Below are 7,798 nucleotides of genomic sequence, written 5' to 3' on the forward strand. Positions count from 1 at the left end.
AAACTAATACTATTAAAGGCAAATACTAAGCCATTATGTGCCACTTGTCTAAAATAGTTAGAATGGATGTCATTGTATGTTGGGGCTTCTATAATAGATATTATTATTTCTTTACTATTTTTAGTTTTGCTAAATAAGTATATATATTCTTTTTCATTTTTCTTTAGGTATATTTTAACGAGTTCTAGTTGAGTTTTGAGTTATTCATTATTTATAATTTTCTTTCAAAGTCTTCTATGGGATTAAATTCTTTGATATAGTTCATTTTGACCAAATGATACTCCTAAATTTTTCCCTCACAAATTTTTTTATTCTTTCATTTGTAAATGGAAATCTTGTATATTAACATCTCATTTTTCATCCATTTATCATTTTGTTTCATCCACGTGTTATTTCTTCTATCCAACCTTTCCTCCATGATCATCTTAGACTAACGATGTTTGTTCGTATTTTGAGTTTTCTTTAGGTAACTCAAAAATCGAACCATAGTCAATGCTTCTAGAGCAAAGGTGCCTATTTCTGCCAATAAGATCTCATATGAAACAACATTTTCAATTTTGAGATTGTTGATGATTAAATATTTTTGAATTCTTTCTACTTGCCTCCCTTTCTGATATAACATGTTATTGCACCAATTTACACATCCATAAAGGATCATGAGGGTGCTAACAAACCAAAAAGCATGTTCTCATTTTTTAAGTCCCATAACTCTACATTCCTACCTCTATTTTATAAGAGGGCATCTAAACTAAATAGTACTTATTTTTGGAGTGCCTAAAAGATTTTATATAGAGAGAAATCCAAATAGTGTGCTCTTGGTCTTTGAGGTTGTTTGGTCTCATGGATATTATTAAAATTTATTTGTTCATTTATCTTAGAAGTAAGTTACAGCATAAAAAGGAAGAATTCAAGAGTTCCAAATAAATACATGAAAATAATCTATAGTTTATGTGAGTAGCTTCAAGCCAAAATTAGAAGCAAGGATGGGCTCCAAAGAGTTTTGGGAGTGACACTTGAGTCAAACAAGGATGTTTGTTGTTGTTCAATTTTTTTGGCTCTACATAGACAAATTAGATGATCGGATTTCAAATCATGTAATAAGGGTGTGAATTTAGCCACCTCCATGATAAAGTTAATGTTATATGCTAACAAACCCACTCTATTAACTAAAAAAATTGAGGGTCTTCAAGAATGCTTGAGAGCTCTAGAATCCAATTCCTTGAATATTGAAAAAAACAGAGTCATGAGTTTACTTTGAGAAGAGAAAAGAAGTATATCAAGTTTGATTATGATCAAAGCTCATTACAAGTGTAAATTTATTAGAAGACCTAGCCCTCGACTTTCATAGCAACCTTTTTTGGGAGACATGTAGAGCTAAGATTATACAAGTAAGGAGACAACCATTATACTTATTTCAAAATATATGCAAATTGACCAAGTTATTGTATTGGAATTCTAAGAAGACATTATCCAAGTTGTTTGTTATACTAGTAGTTTTCTATGGTTATAAGGTTTGGGGTAATAACATGCTAATACCAAGATGGAGGCAAATGTGATGTTCCCTTCCTTAATAAATACTCATTATTAATAATATTGTATAATAGCATTATTATATAATAATGATATTAAAATATAAAATAAAATATTAATAAAGAAAAGTAAATTTCTATACCTAATTGAAACTAAAATAGAGGATATTGATCCTTCTAGTTAAAAAGCTTGGATGAACAACAACAACAATCTCTTCTTAAATTGGCAGCTAGTTTTCTTTCTAAGGCCACCATATCATCACATGAGATAGCAGGTCACATTAAAGAAGAGATATATTTTCTAGAAGAAGCAACTATTTGAGATAGCTAAAAGGCAGGTCATATTTCAAAGTTAGAGACCGAGGTGGTGAGATAACAAAATCTAGGTGTAACCAAAGATATCGCACCCCATATTAAAGAGGTCACAGTATATATAGTGGGATCGAACATGAATATAAAAAATCAATCAAGGAAAAGAATACACTTGGAAATATATTAATATATATTGCAATGGAAGGGATCATTTCTGGTAAACTTTGAACTCTCACTTTATTGTAAGAACAAACAACGTACAATACAATAGTAAAAAGAATTAATTTATATAAAAGTGGTAATATTAAGAACAATCAATTATTGGATCAAAAAATTAGAACATGCTTGGTCAAGCAAAAAATCAAACAAGAAATACATTTATTTCAAGATTAAGATAACTCAATTAATAACATTTCCTAAAATAATACATTGCAGAAGAACTGTGAAGCACTTTTCAAGACATTGTAGATCGAGAAATGCAAGTGTGATTTGGCCATTGATCCAAATACATAGCAAGAAAAAGGCAGTAAGACATTCCATTTATGCCAGTCAATCAATTAAAGATAGGATTGAAATTTGCATACCAAAGAAAAACATTGTTTCCTCAGTTTTTTACATTTTATGGTTTTGAGAGGTCACGAGGTCAATCTGTAGCCCTAGCTCAAACATTTATATTTTTATAGTAGTGGATCAACGAATATATGTGCATAACTATCAACATTTTTTCGATTGGGAGAATTTAATTGTCCAACACATTGTGGGTTCAACTCCCAAAGGGCAGATATGAATTAAGTTGCAGAGAATTGTTTGGAGGGTTTGATGCTAAAAAGCTTCAAGTTTATGGTCTTTTGTACATCTTAAATGAATTCATTAATAGTCATCAATTTCAAAGAGCAACAGTAGATAAGGATTCAAAATAATATATAATACTTTGTAGAATATTGAATACAAAGTAGATAATAGATATAAAAATAGATTCAGAAAGATAAGTAATACCATGGAATAGAGAGCTTACCTAAACAACAATTTTCTTCTCTATTTGACAATGATTTTTCTCCTATGTTAGACATCAATTAATTTCTTGAAAGGCTCATGGATCAGGTGATATAAAAATCAAATATTCTCCTCAATACAAATATTCTCTTCAAAATAAATATTTATCCTTAGATCTAGATAACAAGTATTTTAATTTATTAGTTGCAAATAAGATAAGTTCTACCATATAAACTAACTGATACTTAGAAAAATTTCTAAGTATGAATGGCATAACTTCATCTTCAAGTTTTGCCTTCTTCATATTGACGATATATTGTCATAAATGACAACATTCAATATCTACCTTAGCCTAATTTCCAATAGTTAACTACCAATTTTATTTTTTAGTGTTTCATGCACTAAAAACATCTTTTAGCAATAGTTTAACTGATAGAGACACACATATAAGGTCAAGTTCACATCTTTTGAAGTCTTAGAGACTCCCAAATCATCTTAAGTGTTCTCTCTTCTTATCTTATTCTTTTTTTTTGAGTTTTGAAGTCATGTAAAGGTCCATGTACCATGTAATTAATAAAATAAAGAGTGCAATCATACTTAGCACCTAGTTAGGAGTCTATTTGTACATAATTTACTTAAAATTAGTGTTTTTAGTATTTTTTTTCAAGGAAAAAGCCCTAGATCCAAAAATTGCATTAAATATGGGGCTTCCTATAAATACAAAATGTAATATGTATTAAAGGCTAATATTTTGATGCATTAAAGTATGTTATTGGTGCTCTCATTCTATGCATAGTGTTTCTTGTTGGAATGTGTGTCTCCTTAATGAATTTTATGTTCATGAATAGTGATAGAGTTAATGGTTTTATTGTATACTAATGCTTGTGCAATCAATTAATTCAGGTGTTTGTCATAATTTCTAACAAATTCCTCTATTGTGACAAATTGGAGAAATGATCACCTTCAAGTTCTTGCATAACAATTTGTCTCCTATACGCACACTTCTGCGGCTATACAATTTGATGAATTGTGAAACATCATTCGATTCTCATTATTTCATTTGATGATTGCATCGATGGAGTTAAGGATGTGTTGCTCCTGATTTCATTAGTTTCCCTCTTGATCCCTTTTGAAAATTTAATTTGAAGATGTGTTATTGCTATGAGTTATGTCCATTAGGAATTTTATTTTCAGCAATTTGCTTTAATTTCTTGTTACCCTAACTCTATTATTTTCTTTTGAACACATGGTCAGAATGAGAATTCATATAGTTTCATTTTTAATAGTTGCATTCATCATAAATCTAAAAATGCAAAAAAAAATAATAATAATAATAAATCGATCTATAGTCACGTTTCTTTAAAGTTTTGTAGGATTTATAGATACCAACAAAGGCCTCCTTGTAAGCATTCACATTTATCTTGCGATCTAGAGTCATCTAAAAAAATCTCTAAGCTAGTGACACTATAATATATGTCTTTTCCAAAAACTGGTTAAGAGTCATCTTCTTCATATCTTAGATGTCCTCGTAGACTCCTGTCATGACCCTATTATCAGTCATTATCTTCTCTATGCAATCATCTATCTTATCTAATTACTCTGTCGTATGTACATCTAACAACAACTTGTATCTCTGACCCTTGATGGTTGGTAATGCTTCCAAGTATCTCTGGCACTTCATTCATTAACCTAAAATATTAGTTAACCAATGTAACTAACCTATCAGTATTCTTCGGTATATTGTGCACTAGGTTCATGTTTTCCTTTATTATCTATACACATTGTCCTCAAAACTATTACACCATCTCTTATGTGCATCTAAAAATGAATTTCTTTATGTAGGGGTTGGAGCTCATTTCTTGAGGGAAGTTGCTAAGGTGATCTCAGGATGATTAGGGTCAATAGGACCTACTATCTCCTTTACATACTCCTGGAACAAATCATTTTGTTTCCTCAATCTCAAAATATTTCCCTCATCCTAGTCCAAGTGTTGAAACACTTGCTTGAGGCCCATGGTGGTCAAAACTTTGGCCATGTCTTTGGTGTCCTTCCCTTAGGGGTGATATTTTCTACATCTATAAGAAGAGAAGGGATAGAAATGTGTGCAATCAAATCTTAATTCTTATTCTTCATCACAAAAGCCAATTTCTTAGGATCTTCATGATTGAGTTTTGATAATCTTACTGCTTCATTAATGCAATCAATCACTTCTCTTCATTGTACTCTACATACCTCCTTTGGAAAGTTAATAGTTATTGTTTCAACAATATTGGAGTGGTACTAATGGGAAACATATGTTGACTAGATTATGAGGTCATCTCTAAAGCTAGCCCTTTTCCTTTATTACTCCTCTTTGGGGTCTTTTCTACTTGTGGTTGTTCCACCACTAGGGTGGTCGTTACAATTCTCAGAGGAGAGGGTCCTGATTATACCATAGGTGGTGTCTGTTCTCTTGCCCCAAAAAATTTCCCTTCCTCCAAAACTTCCTTTGTATGTAGTTTCACTTACACATCCCCCTCTACTAATTGGCTCTCAAGCTCTATGATTAGAGGAGGCAATAGAGTAGTAACCTTATTTTGTGGAGTCAGAGGAGGTATTCCCAATGACCCTTGTGGAAGTGGAATCAACTGACCCCAATCCTCACCTAATGATTCCCGACATGGTGTATCCTTTATCACTCTACCCTCCAAATTAGTCCCTACGCACATGAAGATGAACTTGAAAGGATCAAACATGTCTGGCCCATCTCTTTCTATGGACTTAGACCATCCTTCCTTTTATTGATCTGTAGATTCTTCAATCTGGAGATCAGTTGTTCTTGGGAGGCTGGAGGAGCTTGTGTTGAGCTTCTTCTCCTCTCTTCTTTAGCAGCCCTAGCCAATTGTGTCCTTTTTTTCAAAGGGAGATGTTTAATTTCTTCCTCTTATTATTCCTTTCTAGCCTTGGGTATGGTCTCCAAAATTTGAGGAGATGGGGTGCTCTTCCTCTTTGACTTCCACCTCTTTACCTTGACTACCACTGTTTCCATTCTACTCTTCTTTGAAACTGATGGGGAGGCCTTTTTTTGCATCAAGGCTTCTCACTTCTGCTCTCTAATCACCTATCTACTATGTCATAAGTGATCCTTTGGTATTAATTTATGGCAGGAAGGTGAAACTTTGCAATGTTATCTGGTTAGATATCAAGGACAATCTCCCTAGTAATACTCTTTGCTACCTTCTCCTCAGGTATGTACTAATGGGTCAGGGCCATAATTAATTAAGAGGATTGTACTAACACTGGGTGTGTTGTTGCATTCTTTAGGATAGTCAAATGAGCAATGAGATCTTTTCTGATCTCTCATGATGCTTGTTGCAAAGGATCATGACTTCATTCCAGTCCATGTGACCCAACTCTGTGTTGTGGATCTTTAAATGTTGGTCAATAAAATGAGACTTCTTTGGTACACCTTGAAACATAAAGATCACTAAATTTGGTGCAATATTCATTTCCATGGATGATGATGATGCCATTTTGACTAGCACAAAATATTTAAACATTAGTGTACTGCTACTCAGAGATCACAATGACGCTTAATGACTAATGAAAAACTGATGATAATAGGCAAAATCTAACAAAAAAGGGGATAACTAACAAAAAACAAGTTTGGAGCACTAGCTCACCTAGAGCACCTACATGCTCAAAAGGAGTACACTTCTTTAAACCCTTATATCCAAGGAATCTCATTGACTAAGAATCTTGAATGATGACTTAGAGCTCCCTAGTCATGATGTGCAAGAGGTGCAAAAGAAGTGTGGTGGCTCTCAAATGATCTTAAATATGCACTCCCTTGTAATGTATACCATGAAATGGGAGATTCAAAGACAAAAACAATAATGCTAGTGTCCAAGAATCAACATGAAATGCAATGCAAAGTGAAGCTAATCTAAATAGAATGCAAAATGCAAGCTAACTAACAATAATGAGAGTGTTACAATCCTCCTATTAAGTTAGATGAGGTAAATATAAAGTATAAAAGAAAAACTACCCCAATGCAAGCATGTTATTAAACTAGAATGGAATGCAAGTGAGAGGGTGGGACCACAAGATCTCCAAAAGCTCCAAAGAGTGCCTAGGATTCCTACAACATAATGTTAATATAAAGCATGAGTCATTTTAGATGAGGAGAGAGCTCTCCCTTTTAAAGAAAAATAGAAAATGAAGATCATGGGGTAAGAGATGTCTAATAAAGGATAGAGAATGAATGTTGAGTGATCCATGTGCACAAGTGTTTCCACCAATCACAATTGAGAGTTAACTTTTGTGCCTTGTGTGAGACAAAAAGGCTTTTTCTTTTATTTTTAAAGGGAGAATAATGCTTTATGTGTGCACAACTTAGGATTAGTGGGGAGTGGGGTCTTTTATTTAATTAAAGGGGGACACATTCCTTTTAATTAAATAATTTATTTTTGAAGATTTGATCAAGAAACGAGTGATTAACAAATTGAGCAAAAATGCTAGAAATGGGGCTAATAGTCTAGAATGAAGAAGCCAAGAAATGACTAAGAGATCTACTTTCGAAGAATGAAGTATAAAGAGATAGCAAATCTTGAATGCATAGTTTGTTAGTGGTCGTACTAAACACTAGGGGGGAGGGAGGGAGGAGGCACAGAGAGAGAGAGAGAGAGAGAGAGAGAGAGAGAGAGAGAGAGAGAGAGAGAGAGAGAGAGAGAGAGAGAGAGAGAGAGAGAGAGAGAGAGAGAGAGAGAGAGAGAGAGAGAGAGAGTATCAAAACCTAAGACGAGTACTACGATGTTGAAAAAAGCAAGCAGATAGATCAAGAGTATATGCTCCTGAGAAATAGATAGCCATAGCAAAAAAATCAATTTGTAGAAATGATATAGTAGTCCTACCCCCTCGGGATCAAAATCAAAATGACATAAAGGAGATGCACAAATGCACTAGATATGATCAAATCGAGATGG

The sequence above is a fragment of the Cupressus sempervirens genome, chromosome 7 (assembly GCF_028749045.1).
Source record: "Cupressus sempervirens isolate cs-2001-9-10 chromosome 7, ASM2874904v1, whole genome shotgun sequence".
Taxonomy (NCBI): domain Eukaryota; kingdom Viridiplantae; phylum Streptophyta; class Pinopsida; order Cupressales; family Cupressaceae; genus Cupressus; species Cupressus sempervirens.